Source organism: Pipra filicauda, unplaced genomic scaffold, assembly GCF_003945595.2.
Source record: "Pipra filicauda isolate LSUMZ 115617 unplaced genomic scaffold, ASM394559v2 scaffold16_size7369187_pilon, whole genome shotgun sequence".
Lineage (NCBI taxonomy): Eukaryota > Metazoa > Chordata > Aves > Passeriformes > Pipridae > Pipra > Pipra filicauda.
The window spans coordinates 5702388-5718403 of NW_024104207.1; the positions used below are offsets into that span (position 1 = coordinate 5702388).

Genomic DNA, 16016 nt, shown 5'->3' on the forward strand with positions numbered 1-16016 from the left:
GGACTTGTCATATCTCCGTCTTTAGAGTGAAGAATAAAGAGAGGAAGATAAAGGCCGATATTTGTGGCAAAAAAAGGGGGTGTAAAATCCTGAAGGTCCCAGGTAGCACTAGTGTGGAATTCCATGAAAAAGCAGGGCCATCTCAAACAGCCAGATGCCTATGAAATGTTATTTCTGGATACCGCTTCAGAACTGACTTGGAGGGAAGTGTGACATTTACTGAGTCACCTCCACCACTTCCTGCAGCACCTGGAGCTTACTTCAAGGGCTCTCATTTAGATACTGAGAATTTGCTCACTGTTCAGGCTGAAAATAACACCGTTTACTTTTTTTTTTTAAAAAAAGCTCTGCTGAAAGCATGATCTGTGATGCAACAGCCTCCAGTGCAGCCCAGTCCCCATGTGCAGTTCACACAGCACAATGAAAAAGCAATTTAAAAGTCGTCAGTCACCTGGTACTTCTCCCAGGAGGTAATCAGCAACATCTAGCTGCTTTGCCCTTGGATCCAGCAACAGGCAACAAAACTTTCTTTTTCCAAGCCACCCAAACCATGCTGCATCCTGAACAGTGATGGAGGTTTTCGCCACTTCCTCTGACTAGACCAGTAAGCTGCGGCCTTCTCAGCCTCCAATATATGCTGCAGCAGCTGCACGGTGAACTGAAATAATTCTGAAGGACAGCTCTGAATCTCTGCCTTTATGAAGAGTCATTCAAGGCTCCTGTGTTCCTGCTTGTTCCTGCCAGAGCCCTCCGGGGCTCAGGATGCACAGCCTCAAAGTGCAAGCAACTTCAGAGAAGAGGAATTGAAAAGAAAAGCCAAATCTAATTGAAAAAAGAAACCAACCAAACACGCAAATATATCTTTAGTTTCATATATAAATTATTTTTGCACATTTTGTCTGTATTTAAATACTCCCCTTACTGGGGATGTAAAACTCTGATGAATTCATTGTGTATAAAACCATTTAGGCTTTAAGCACTCTTGTTTTGATATACAGTTTGTTAATAAGGAAAGGACATATTTTCTCCCTTGGTATTACAGAATTTACACAACATTTCACATCCAATCCAAAAATATTTGTGGTGTTTCTTTCAAAAGTTGAAGCTGGATAAAGGATATTTTGTCCTTCCAAAGACAAAACCTTTCATTAAATGCCGTTACAATTGCAAAGGATCAGCCATCGAAACCCAAGTGTCTTTGTTGGCAGCGCATCCATTAAAACAACTCCTCAAACAGGATATGACATGTGAATGTTTAGTCTGTGGAAAAAAAAGAAAAAAGCAAAAAAAGCGTCAAATGTCAAAATGTAGAAATGTCAAAGGTGAAAGAGGAACTGGGTTGTTTGCTGTTAGAAATGCCTCCTCTTGCATCACGCTGGCCTGTGAGAGCCATGCACGCAGAAGGACCATGGAAGTTCTAGGAAAGGATGAAAAACCTTCCTTTCTTGTGAAATACACAGTTTTCTCAGGGACCATTCCAACTCAGAGTCAGACAGGAATAAAAGTGCAAAGCTGTCTGAGGAGAGCTGCAAAACCATGTTTTTCTGCCCATGCATTTTGATGGGAAGGCCCCTGGGACCCGCTGCACAGCAGCTCTGCAGCACAGCAGTGCGAGGGAGAACAGTGTTTGCCAAGCCAAGAGCAAACCCACCAGAGCAGACACTGTGTCGATGCTCTGCCTGCTCCAGGGCTTTGGGCAGACTTTTAAATTTAAGAGGATAGTTCATTTGTTTCCACTCTCTCCTTTGTTTCTCTAATCTGGGATACTGAGCAAAAGGCACGGAAAAACGTAATGTGGACAATAAACTGCCTATTAAAAAAAATTAATACTATGCCTCCAGGGCCTGGGAGGTTTCACACACGTACACAACTGGACATTCAGTTCTGAAAAATGAGACTGGACAGAGTAAAACAAAATTATCTTCTTTCCAGCTGGACATATTTTACAGCCTTTCTGTCTGCTATATTAAATAGAAGACAGGAAAGACCAGTTGGGATGTGCACTCAAGATGAGATCTTCTGATCATCTCTTTTTTTCCTCTTTCTACTCATAAACCTGGGGACTTTGTTCAGCCAGCCTTTGAAATCTCCTTGCAGGCTGAGGCTGGTTATGAACCAAAACAAGGAGAGGGCTGTTGTGGACAACTGTGCTTGCTTTCTGTGGGATTTGTTGGAAGAAGAGGCATGCTGCATTTTTACTGGAAGGGATGATTAATCATCTAGAAGATGCAAACACAGAGAAAAGAAATAGTATCTGTTGAGACACTTCCAGCTGCATGTCCATCCTGCCCCTTGACCAGCATCTGCCTGGCCTTGCGGGCAGGCTCAGCACCCAATGGTCTCCAGGGCTCTAAAACACATGAGGCTGCAGGGGAACAGCTGGGTGCCAGAGACAGGCACCTCCCATGCCACCGCCAAGGCAGCAAGATCCTGCACACTGCCACATTCTTCATAAAATTACAAAAAGTGTTAATTTATAGCAAATCCTACCCAATTAAAGACGATAAAGCTCTGCAGTTAATCAAGCTGATTAAATGAATTAAACTTGTTAAGAACAGTTTTATCAAAACATTTACATTTCTGCTGAGCAGAGATTCATGTGACTTTGAGCTGCAAAGTACACAGTTGCCATGAGAGGACTAAAAAGAGGATTGGGAACATTAACCATGTAAAAATCAAGTCTACCTCTGCATCTCCCAGCATTCATTTAAACAAAAGAGCTTCTTGGCCCATTAATTTCATCACTGTGTCAGGTATCTTCTACTTCCTGGAAAGAGAGGCATTGCTTACTCACTGTGGGAGGCGACACGTGTCCAAAGGGGGGGAATTTGTCCCTGCCTTATGAAACATCTCCAAGACAACGTGTTGCAAGAGGTCCTGGGAGAGCAGCATCCCTCACCCAACCCATGGTGTGCCCCCATGGCATGTGTTCAGGTAAAACAACGGCCTCATCTCCTGGGTCTGAGAGCACCTATAGAAGAAACACATATGTAAGAGTACACAACACAAACGTTTCCATAGCTGTCTGAAAGATTAAAGTAAAACAGCAGGAGATTTTTTTCCTTACATATAAGTCTGCTCAGCTTCAGTCCCCACAGAGATGGGTTCAATAAAGGCTTTAAATGCTTAACTTCTTAATTTAGACACTCATCTTTAGCTGTTAGCCAACCATGGAGAAGTGTACTGCTGACAGCTACTTGAAGTTCCTCCAGTATCCTACATCCTTCAGAAGAGAGCAGAGCAGGTTGGTGGTGACATTCCATTTACCTGTGCCACATCAGGACCCATCAGCAACCTGTCCTCCCAGAGCCTCACTTGATGGGGCTAAGCTGGGAGTAGACAGACCTGTAATGGCTGAACACAGGCTTAGCTGAGGTTGAAGGTTTTCTCTGAGCTTATGAAAAGAGAGAGGCACCCTTACACAGCACTCCACACCTATTTTAGAATAAAAAACCTGTGGGGGGGAGAGATGACTGTCTCTGTGCTAACTGTAGAACAACTCATGATGAGGGGACTTACACTGAATGCCTCACTTACGGACAGCTCGAATAAAATCATGTCCTTAAATATTCCCGGCAATATAAACACCAACTGGATAACAAACCATGGCCAGGAACAGGGGGTCTAACCACACAGCAGCAAGTATGGCCAAAAGGGCAGTCGTCACATGCATGCAGAAGGCAGGTTAGTGTGGGCTTCAGATCCTTCTCAAATATTTAGCCCACCTCACTGATGGGTTTTCTTTGCTGCTGCAACGTGCACTGCTCTCCATGGCAGGTAGTTTGAACATTGTAAGTAGCACTGCACCCACAATAATTTCCTACCAAATGAGGATTTAAATAGTGAGAGTGCATAATCCCAACTAAAAAGGCATTAGGAGTAGGCCTTCCCCTTTCTCTCAATGAGCATATTTAGAAGATCTGCAACTTCAGCATTTTGCAGAGAGTTCTGCTAAGGCAAAGACAAACTTGGCATTGGCGCTCCATCTTCTGTGCCATATGCTTCATTCATCTGAGAGTTGTTTTTCCTGCAGGGCAGGGTGGATTGGCACGTATGGAAATTCATTAAAATTATTTTGTTTGATTCTTTGCGCTGGCCACCATCTCCATTTTAATTTTTATTTCTCATGCCCAGAACAATCTCAAAACAAAGACAACTTCTCCTGAAGCACAATAAATATTTTCAAAAGCAGTGTCTGAAAGGTCATGTTCCTTGGATGAGCCTGTAAAGGTTACGAGTTGTGGCTGGAGTATTTCTAAAGAGGGTGATAGAAACCAAGAGACTGAAAATAAAAGTAACACATGTTAAGAAACCAGATATACTGACATGCCACGTAACTACCTGGGTATTGGCAAAGGTACCATCTGCTTATGTGCAAGCCACTTCCCTGGTTTTGCAACAACAAGTCTCTCAAATGATGCTTATACTGAGTTACCTATTCCATTTTTCACTGCTTGTCAGATAAATGGCAGCTTTTTTAATAGGAAGACAGACGTTTGATTATTTTAGGTTCAGGGATTCTGGCCAATTCCTTCCCAAAAGTGGCTAGGGTTGAATAGCCAAAGAAAATTTATGCATTTAAACTTAATGATGCTTAAACACTGCAAGTAACAACATAGAAATGGACAGAAGCCTGAGGGGTAGCAGAAATCTCCAAGAAAAGGACTTTTCTGTTCAGACAAACTGCCAGTAGCTCCTGATAGCGGCCATTATGATTGTATTTCCACGTTCTGCCCTTTAAAAGTATATATTATTTTCAGTTAAAAAGAAGTCTGAATTCATTTTTGGAGTCCTGTGATGTTTCTGCACCTAATGGTTTCCAGGTCTCTCCATAGGCCGTAGCTAGCTTTTGTTTATCCATACAAGACAAAGTTTTGAAGAGTTCAGATCTCAAAAGCAGAAAAATTAACTCATGACCCACAGGCAAACAGAGTGGGACATTTTGCTCCACAGCTTTGGAGAAGCTTCCAGCTCACTGCTGGTTTAACGCAATGTACTGGGGAGCTACACTGACAAAGACCTTTTGTTCCCCCCTTTCCCTGTTTATGAGGTTAGGTACAAACCCCATTCTATTTCCACTTCTAATGCCTGCAGAGAAGAAATAGTCAATAAGGTTTCATAAGAAAGATGAAATCTGCACAGACATCCTAGTAAATGCTGTTCAGGTAGTGCATGTTTCACACAGGTTGGTGTTAGGTGTCATTTGCAGATTAGGTTGAAATTGGGTCTTTTCACATCCTAATGTACACTGAATATAAAAATGAAATGTCACCTGCACACACAAAGTGCATACACCATTCCAAAGCATATATACCTGTTCAAACAATTAGCTCTTAAAACCTCTGCATGAGTTTCAGCAGAATACATTAGTGCTGAGAATAACCAAGGACTGAACTTCTCCAGAGGAGCCTTGCTCACCATTTTAATGCCACTCTCTTTCCATGCAACCAAACTGTCAGCCTGCTCAGACCCCAGGGAGTGTCCAGTGTGGCTGTGAATGGAAAGATATCATTATGAATTATGAAAATGCAAAACATTTCTTTTTTTTTCCATTTTTTTACAGGGTCGTTTTGGATGCAGCAATGAGGAAGAGTGCATGAACTTCAGTCTCTAGTTATGATTTCAAACTCACAAAAAAAAATCTGTGAAATGGGGGATTGGAAAGGAAAACAGCAATTAACAGCTCCTGACTAGGACATGGGCAATGCCAGGAAACATTCAGAAAAATAACCCATGGCAGTTGCTGAAAGGGGCCTAGCAAATGGATAAGAGGGAGTAGCAAACTAGATGCTGGTTTATAAAATGAGAGGGTCTGATTTTGACCCGCAGAGAGGTGAAGAACATTGTATCACAGAAGAGAAGGGAGATGGCTTCTCTCTGCAGGGTGCTGCTGAGTCTGAGCCATCCTCTGAACAGAGAAAGCAACTGCAGGCATTCGTGTGTCAAGAATACATCATATTGGAAAGAATTCAACAATGAACAACAATCAAATAACTAAAGGGAAGATTAAATAACTAAATAGTACAGTTTGGATAAGTAAACCCCTAAGAAGAAGATAAAATCATTTGAAGGTGTCAACATAAGGAGAGAGCACTGTTTACACAGCTCTAGATAAAGCGTAACAAGAAAGGAAAATACCTTTTCCTGCAGAAAGGGAAAATGCAGACTGGCAGTAAGAACTGCTAACCTGCTGCTGCTGACCTTCACAGCCCTTCCAAACCCCTACCAAAACCTCTGTTGGTGTTGAGGTTGTCAGGTGAGCACCCAGGAGTGCTCAGAACCACTATAGCAACATCTGTCTGCAAAGCAACCTGCCACACATGTCATGTGTGCTGCACACCAGCAGGTAAGGGCCAGCATTACCATCCCTCTACACCTCCGCCTCCTGCAGGGAAAGAGAAATCCAAAGTGTTTCTCTCATGCTTCACCATCACTCAAATACATTTGATTCAACAGCAAAACACAAAGTCCAGTAAGTCTGTAAAACAGCCAGTCCACACCTGGAGCCTGCAAATGCCACATTACAAGCTCAGGTATTTGCCTGTAGCAATCAGCTAACCGGATGCGTAGCAGCAAGATTTCATGTGCTCATGTACATGTTTTCTGGTGTGGCCATCCACAGAGGCAAAGTTTCTCATTTCCCCCTGTGAGCGCTGTCTGCATTTGTTTAACTCTTCCCATTAATGATGACTCGCTCAAGCTCAAATCCACCATGCTGGATGTCTGCCTCAGGCAGCCTCTTTTGGTAATTTTTAGCTAAAATAATTCAATCGCCTCCTAGAATAAGATTAGGAAGATATATGTTAGCTTGCTCTGTTCAAATCAAGAGATTAAACATGTCTATCTTCAGAGGCTGATACTGATAGACAGAGCCAGGGAAGGAGGATGTGCCTTCGCAAGGGTCCTAGGTTTTCTCATTTGTGGTCAAGTTACAAGTTATACAAGGCTTCACTCTGCACCTGCCTCATGGGGGTTTGTTTGAATTTGGTAGATAATTTAACTGAGGACTCCATCTGTTTTGGCCTTGCTGCAGGCCAGGGACACAGGTGCTGCCTACCATTCCCAATGCCGACAGCTGGAGTCTGCTGTGGCCTGAAGGTGAAGCAGGGATCCTCCCGTCCTGCACAGCTGCAATTAGGCAGGACAAAGACCTTTCCCCATACAGCCTCCACTCCCTTGCCGAGAACTGTCTGCCCTGGGTATTAAAAGAGGTAGAGCTGTTGTGGGGAAAAACAAATATTTACATATGCATTTGAGCCTATAGCTAAAAGCAGCCCTATCCTGATGCCTGTGCAGATGGGACTCAGGTGGCAAGGGCAGTGTTAAATCAGGCGTTTCTAGCTGTCCAGTGCTTGACCCTACAAGCTTCCCATACTTTCAATCTACGTCAAATTTGTGTCATCTCCTTGATTTGCAGATGGCAAACTGAAATAAAAATGCAGGAATCCCATCATGTGGCATCATACTGTCTACCGCATGACTCACTGGCAGAATTGGCTCTTATTCTCAGCTGTTAATTCCATCATGCTTGAAAAGCAGACTAGCTGGGAATACTGATAGCCCTATAGCCTCTGCTGAGGGAGCAGGCAGAACTCATCCACAGCCTGCACCAATAGCTTCCCCAAATATTTGCTGACAACAGACACCTACTGTGCTACAGAAATCCCTGGGTTGGCTGTGTCCCAGGTTCTGCAGGAGGTATGATCTGATGAGGAGATATATTCCCAAATCTGACTCCTCCTGCCCCTCCTGGTCCTTTCAGCCTGTCTTCTGCTTTGGTCCTGCTCCCACATCTCCTTCAACACCTGTCATTAGTTCCCCTCTCCAGGCAGGGGGTCCTCAGCCCCTGTGCTGCAGTAGGGCTCCCTCTCTCCTTCCCTTTTTCCCTCGGCCAGGTCCAGCCCTAGTCAACATCAGCCGTCCCGCATGTTCATTAAAGTATCAGCAAAGGAGCACATCCAAGAGTATCTCCAGCACTACAGTGACCCTGCCAGCACAGAAAAACAAGGTCAAAGAGCTGCTGCTCTGCACCTGCAGCAGGAGGCTGCTCTGTGCCGGCCACACCATCGTCTGTGATTTAGCCACCGGATTTGAACAAGTTTCCACTGAGCAAGTGTCTTCAAAGAATTCAGATTCTAACTCTGAAGAAGTTTCTGTTGAGTGTCTGAGATCTGAGGCTTCTTTTATTTCCTAAGGTTTCTCAGTTCAACTTATTTTTTTCCCCCATGAAAAACAACCCAAGGTGCGTTCCTGATATCTGCCAAATTTCAAGCCTCTTCCTCAGAGGCAGAAAGTGCTAGAGTTTCTCAACAGATCACTTTAAGAACATGTTTGAATATGAAGAAAAAAATTGTTTCTCTCATCTCTTTCTTGTAAGCAAGTAAAAATGTTTTTTGCTGAAGCTTCCCAGATGCATTCAGCCTGAGACAGATACTCAGAACAGAAAAAAACAGCTAAGCAGTAGACAGATAACGTTTTCGGGGTTTACAAGCAACTAAATATTTGGTCTTATAAGAAATGTTGGATAGCCTTAAAAACAGACAGAGGCATCAAGGTCATCAAGTACGTGTAATTTAAACTGAGCTTCTGCTGAGTCAGGAGGGGAGAAACAGAAAATGCATGAATTTGATGGTAATTTCCCCAAATTTGTGACTGCTTTTGTACTTTCTAAGAAGACTGTGGTGAAGAGATTTGCTTCCTTTGGAGGTGCCTGTGCTCTGCCACAAGCTGCCTGGGCAGAGGCTAAATGAGCTTAGCAGGTGACTCTCCCCTAGGATCTCCACTGGATCTCCATGAGCCCACTCTGGGATCTGGAGCTGTATCTCCCCCTTTTCCCAGCACTCATAGACCTCTGGAGAAGGCTACTCATTCTACAGGGGCACCATGGGGATGCAGGTGCCAAGTATACCTGTTGCATTGCTCAGGGCTCAGTTGGGAGCCAGGCACAGAGTGCTGCTGAGCTGGGTAGGGGAGCAAGGGCCCCAGCTTTTTGGGTTTATCATGCATCTGTGGATTATCTAGAGCCTGGAGTAACGGGCACCCTCAGTGAAGGGTGCTATCAAAAAAAGGGAAAGCTGTGAGTCGTTGTTATTTCAGATCAGGTCAGGAAGGTCTTATCACTTCACAATGATACTACGGCATGAACTAACCAAGCTGAGCCTCACCCCCTTTCTCAGTCTGTCACTCTGCTGAGCATTTCCACTTCTACATCACACACACACAGAGGCTCTCCCTGCACAGGGCCATCCCACCAGTACACACCATGGCACCATACCTCCATCAGGCCACTCTTGCTCAGGAAGCATCTGTGCAGTATGTGTGATCCTCTGCCACTCCATTTTCAAAGCACAGGCACAACCTATTCCCCATTTGTTTATGCAGACACGAGTAGGTAGCAGGGAACAGGTCTGCAGGCAGATAGGTCCCTTCCCTTCCCGCCTCCCACTCTTTCCCAGGAATGCCCCCAGCATGCTTGCATCTGCAGCAGAGCCACAGCAGCTGACAAAACACCTGTCTCCCTGTTCCAGGGATGATTTTGCTTGTGACTGACAAGCAGGCACTGGTGTTTCACAGTGCTGCTCTTCAAACCACTCTTTCATAGACACGCCATGATTCCTGGTCCTTGTGAATGGGAACCCACTTATAAATTTTTGCTGACAGCAACAGAAAGGAGTACAGGGGGTGCGCAGGGGGGAAGAGAGAAGTATGCTTTAATTTCTCTGCTTTTGGCTTTGTCTGAGAAATACAGAAAAGCTGCCCCTACCCAAAGAAGATGGTGTGGCCACTGTCGTGGCAGCAAGGGAGTGAACAAGAGGGCCTGTGAGCCCAGTAGTGCAGTGGCATCTCTACGTGTAGGGAACCCATGCACAAGTTTTCATATGAATAATTAAAACCCAAGCCTCCTCACTCTTCTCCACTTTCCAATCCCTCCTCCTGTTTTCTCTATAATTCCATTTTCCTCTCTCTCGCTTCTTTCCACTGCCATTTTACAGATATTATTGTTCCTTTGGCGAAGAGCATGCCTGTGCTGAGATGATGAGTTTATAAGGCAGAGGGCTGCAGCAAATGCCTCGTGAAGCCCAGCCAGCAGCCCCCAGCCCCCTTCCTCCCCTCCTCAAAGTTCACACGGTTTAGTATGCAAGCTTCCTGCTGCCTGCCCAGCCAGCTCACTATTCACAGGCAAACTGCGCTCCTCCGCTTGGCTCCCAAAGAAGAATAAGTATAAAAAGCCCTGAAAGTCTTGCTGCTGAGCCAGCAGGAAACTCAAACTGCTCTGAGCATGGGAACCAAGAGAACCGCTGTGGCCAGCACAACAGGTATTGTTTGGGAGGAAATCCCGGCAGCAGACATGACTGCCTACACACACACACACACACATATATATATGCTTAGTGAGGGTTTGGCAAAAGGGAAGGCTGGAGAAGTGTACGAGGAGAGAAGAATAGATTAGCAGCTAATATCCAAAAAAGAGTAAGAGAGCTGCTCAGACAAGAAAAACAGCTATTTCACTAGCCAACGAACTGACCCATTTGCCACACATACAAACCATGTGGGACCTCAAGTGATGTCTCTGGCCAAGGTCTCTTGACAGGTCTTTCTATGTCCTTGTTTTAGTTTGCATCAGGAGCGAGTTCATGAGGCACATGCCCTGTTTGTCCCACTTGCCACATTTTGCTTTATGTCAGGGAGCAATTTTTAAACTGAATTCCCTTTGAGTGAAAGGAAACCAGGAGATGGACCCCAGGAGCATAACTCCTGCACTCCAACCTCTAATGAGCATCTGGTCCCTGGGTATCAGAACTGAGGCAAACCAGTGAACTGGTGTAAATCCCCTGACATACCAAGTCCTTGGCACAAAACAGCCACCTCTGTGGATCTGCTTCCTGCTGCACCACACCAGCTGCTGACATAGGCACAGTTTATCTGCAAATATGGTAAATTTGAGTGCAAAAAAGAGAAGGAAGAAGGAAAAGCTTGAATTATGTAACTTCTTTTCTCACCAAAAAGTGCTTAAAAGCTGTGGTAAAACAGCTCACAAATGTCACATTCACAAGGAGTCATAACAAGAAGTTTGACAAGACAAGACTTGGTAATCTAGAAGTATTTTAATTATATATCTTACAGTCTTTCTTGTTAGAGATGCTCTAAAGAAATAAACCTGAGAGCAACAGGTCACCCCACCCAACTCAGCACCTCTTGCAACCATTCCAAAGAGCAGCAGCTGTGAAAATCCCAGATTACAGAATGTGTGGCCCCGAGTCTCATCACCATAAGGAGATGGCTAGAAGAGCAACACACATGCCTTGGAAAGCGAGAAAGCATGCAAAACGAAAGGGCCCAACTTTAAGTCAACATGAAGACATGCAAGTGACAGACCATCCTTATGGGATGGATTTTTGTAACCCAAATAGTCCAAACTGAACAGCATTATGAACCCTACTGGTCAAATGCCCAACAGTTACACATGGCCACGTTTCTGAACTGCTTTAAAGCTTTCTGCATTAGGATTTTACTCACCACATAGAAAGGGGTTGGCTGTGAAAGTTAGATCTGGACTGAGCTTCAGTGTCCTCATATGGCTCTTTTTGGGGGAGAAGAGGGAAGTTGAGCTGGGGTTGTGTTCTGGCCCCACTCCAGTTGTAGAAGCATGATGGAGCAGCATCTGTGCAACTGGGTTCATTCCTTTAATTTGGTTAGACAATTTGGGGATAGGAAATGTCAATGCACAGGCTTGTTTTGGATAAACACCAAAAAGCAGTTTGGGAACCTGGCTGAAACAAGCTGATTCTCCAGAGTCTGTAACACCAGTGGAAAATGTGGGTAAGAGCTTACCTCTGCTATTAGTAGCTTTCCCATAATAGGTTTTTCCTGTGCTATATGGGAGCTCCAGGATACTCAGGACTTCTGCAGTGCTCCTACCTCTGAAGATCCACTGCGGAGTCAGGAACCTCCTGAGAGAGGGAGAATCCGAACTCTTACCTACTGGGCTCCCAAAAGAAAAAATAAATGTATCTTAACACTGTGCTAACTGCCTTAGTGACCCTGGCATGGGCACTGAGCAGTGATGAAGGCTGGTCAGCTATCAAGAGCCAAGCAGTAGGAAAGGCAGTTGGTTTGTGCACAGATAACCTGGGATGTTCAGAGCAGCCACATAGAGTCAAGAATGGAAAATGTGAACAGTCCTTTGTGGCAGATGGGACAGAGTGACATGCAGAAGATTTTAGTCAGCAGTGCAAAGCTCAGAGCTTTCCACCAGCATTTCTCCCTGCTATAGCCTCCTGGAAGAAAACAAAGCAGAGCCCCAGGGATCAGCAGCCCCTTGGCCCCCTGGAGCTCCTTGGTTTCCAGCCTGTAGGGTGGTGACATGAAGCAGAAGCACTCACTCCTCTCCTCATCTGTCCTCACTCAAAGGGCACTTTGAGGAAAGGGAATTAGACTGTAGCACAGCACTCCTGCACAGCAGATGGGCTACATTGTGGAACACTTCTGCCCCAGGTAGCGTTGCATGCAGACTGCACCCACAGGCACAGCTGTGTGGCTTCCCCTTACCTTTGAACATGTGTAAGTGCAGTGCTGGTCACAGGGAGCAAATGAGTAGCCCAGAGCATCCCAGGTCTCTGCAGGATGAGCAGAGAACAGTCCATGCCACTGCAAGAGCAATGGTCATTGTGTCATCCATGTCCTCCCACATGAACCATAGGAACTGAGGGAGCAGGACCTGTGACGGGTCTGAAAAGATAACTCACCTCCCCAGGGCTCAGGAACAGAGGAGAAGGAGTAAACCCTCCCAGCAGCAGGCTCTCACACACAGCCTTGGCACCGCGCCTCCCTGTTGACCAGGAAAATTGGCTGCCGTTACGTAGAGCCCCATTCAGTCTCACAGGCCCATTCAGTGCATTGCCTGGTGGGTGGACTGCCAGGGAGTAGGACACCCATTAACAGACTCCGTAAGCACTGCACACATGGTCCCTTGCATTCACTACCCAGGGTGGGACATCCGTCAGCGGCTTCAGGGAGAAAGGACCTGCGTGTTCACTGGTGTTTGTTACGGGAGTCCAAAGAGAACAAAACTGTAAAGCAAGACAATACTTCTAAGTTGAGGGGAACATTTCTTCCTCCATTAATTATTTCCCATGCTATTCCTGGCAGTGACCTTCACTGGGAAGGAAAAAAACCCAGATTTGTTTTTATATCTTTTATTTGACTTCCTATACTAAAGCCTCTGGCTAGAATGACTCACACTTATATCAGCCATCACATTACGCTATATGAGTGCTGCTACCTGTCTTGTCTTCTTCACCATTAAGGTTTGTTAGCATTAAACCAGGCAATTTGCAGCTCTATTTAAAGATACCTGCCTCAGTGGCAAGTGTCCATAATACCCTTGTTTCATCTTTGGAAGTAACACCATGAAGACTGCATTTGAGACTGCTGGCAATCTGCCCCAGATTGAAGGGGAATTTTTCTGGTTCTGTGCAGAGAAGTGTTTGCCTGTTGCAGACCAGGCATCTCTTCTCCAACCATTTACAATGAAATTGCTTATGTGCATCACTGTCCTGTTACGTACCCACTTGCCCCTTTAGAGATTCCTGGTGTTATTTCTGCTCCCTGCATGCAACAGAGCTGCACGGTGACACTACAGCCCCAGGGAGGCAGCGAATATTACCTCTCTGGTTGCAGGGATTACCCTCATGGTTCCTCATCTGTCATTGGCCCAGCTTCCCCTGCCTGACAATTTAAAGGGTTGAGAAGAAACTCCACCAGGAGTCTCATGCCCCTCCCACACACCTTCCCATGGAAGGCAGCGGGTTGGTCCTTCGTGTCTCATTTCATTCACACTTGCTTTCTTCCTCTGCTTTACAAACACAGTGCTCATAAATCATCACCTTTTGCATGAAAGGGGCACTTGCAAGCAGGTTACCTTCCAGATTTCATTTCTTTTAAAAAATGGGCATTCAGATTGCAGCAATGGCCTGTCTCCTGCCAGAACTGACACCATACTGTGCCAGGAGCTGTGTGAGTGTCCAGGAATAGTCCTAGTAGCCCTCAGCTGCTTCCAGCTGAGAAGTGAAGCAGTCTAAAAGTTAAAAGAAAAATGTCATATTAGATGTTTTAACACAGTGACATAACTGAAAAAGAGTTTGATCTTCATCCTGCAGAATCCCAAGGAATCCTAGTCAAAATGTAGCCATCCCACAGAGACATCCCACATTTTTGTCTCCCTCACAAATGCTGTTGTTATGTGTCCACCACTGCTTAGAGACCCTGACCTGCAGTATGAGGGCAGAACAAACGCTGGCTGCTGTCCATTCAGGGGCCCTTTTCCATCTCTGAGCCATGGCTCATGGCATGCCAGCTGGGCCAGTGCAGAATGTACCATCCTCTTTTTCAACAAAACAGCACCATGAACCTTGGTGTGAAATCAGCTAATTTAAGGCAAATTGCAACAAGTGTGACAAACAGCAGGAGGTAAGGAAAACTTAAGGGTACTTCATAAAAGTGTGTTTATTTCACTGACATCCCCAGAAGAGGTCATAGTTTGGAACAGGCAGAACGTTTTACTAAGCTGTTCTTTCTAGTGCAGGTCGACTTGATTTTACATGACACGAGATCTAACCACTGGGCTTGAGGTTGTGTCACAGGATTTTAGTTTAAAAAAAATAAAGGCCCAAGAGAGACACTCACACAAACAAACAAACAAACAAACAAGCAAACATGACAGATGAAAATAGGTAAGACTTTTCTTTAATTTTACTGATGATTTCATTACACCATCAGAAATAGGCATGGAATATTTTCAGTGGCTGAAAAGTTTCATCCTGAAATAAAAGGTATGCATTAACATCCATTGCAAAACCACCTTTTCATGTTGGTAAGCTTTGTTGATAGAGGAGAGGAAACACACAGGGTCTCCCAGGCAAGCTCTTATTCACAGGTACAAATCTCTTTTCAGTGATGAATGAATCCTTTCAGAAATGCTAATATCAGGATTTACACAAGGTGGCCAATGTAAACTGTAACTGCTGGTTCATGATTCTTTTTGGATCCTTTGCCAACTTACAAATCTTCAGAGTTAGTGTTGAAACAGGCAGCATTTTGTTGGAAAAGAGCAAAAATGCATTTCTGAACCAAAATCTACTGATGGGAATAGATGACACAACAACCTCAAGAAAGAGCTTCCTTGTGAACCCAACCAGTGTGAGAGGAGGAGAGACAGTAAGAAGATAGGGATTTTGATGCTTGGATCATATCTCACTTCTTGCATTCCCCCAGGAGATTTAGTACTACTTCTGAAGGCAGCAGCCAAAAATATGCTTTGATGTATCTTTCATCTAAAGCTATCTATATTGATAGACTGTGTTTGTGCGGTTGAAGCACTGAACCAGAGATAGGACTTTTGTTCCCACTTCTACCACAGACTCTTGGTATGTCCTCAGAAAAGCAATGAGAGTTTGTGTGTCTGACCTGGGCCTCTCTCAGCCAAGCAGAGAAGAGACCACTTTCCCACACAGCAGCATGGAAAAAAGCTCTGTGCTTTTTTCTGTCCATGAGATGGACAGGTCCCATCATCCTGAGTCCTCCTGAAAGCAGTGAAAACAAATTGACACTGGTCAGATTAAGGCTGCCCTAAAATTAATCATATGATTCATTAGGAAACAAATTCTTCAGTTCAGAAATTACCAGTAACAATCTTTTCTTCTGGATTATTGCTCCCACAGATGAGCCAAATAAAGGACCATTTCAAAGGTCATGATTCATTTCAGTGCAAAGCAATTGGCTTTGCTTTGATTGCAGGGGAATGTGACTTAAATTAGGCCAGCTGACTTTGTCCTGAAGAGGACTACAGCTTCTCACATGATCTGTAGCACAGCCCAGCTGTGGACGTTGACCTCTCTGGCTAAAGCCACAAGACATTCAACTCTGCCATAGGACATTTGCCCCAGTAAAGAGAAAATAGACTGGATGGAAATGGAGTTGTCAGAAGAAACTGTTGAGAACAGCAATACGATTCCAGA

General features: G+C 44.8%; 1 protein-coding gene across 1 annotated transcript in view; it reads right to left on the bottom strand.

Annotated features, from left to right (window-relative positions):
* Positions 1-856: 856 nt before the first annotated feature.
* Positions 857-16016, bottom strand: part of TOMM20 (translocase of outer mitochondrial membrane 20) — a 50384-nt gene continuing 35224 nt past the window's right edge. Inside the window, exons 6-7 of the transcript XR_005562893.1 lie at positions 2795-2971; positions 857-1260 (exon numbers count right to left, since the gene is read on the bottom strand). The gene's annotated coding sequence lies outside the window, so the exon portion shown is untranslated. The remainder of the gene's footprint in view (positions 1261-2794; positions 2972-16016) is intronic.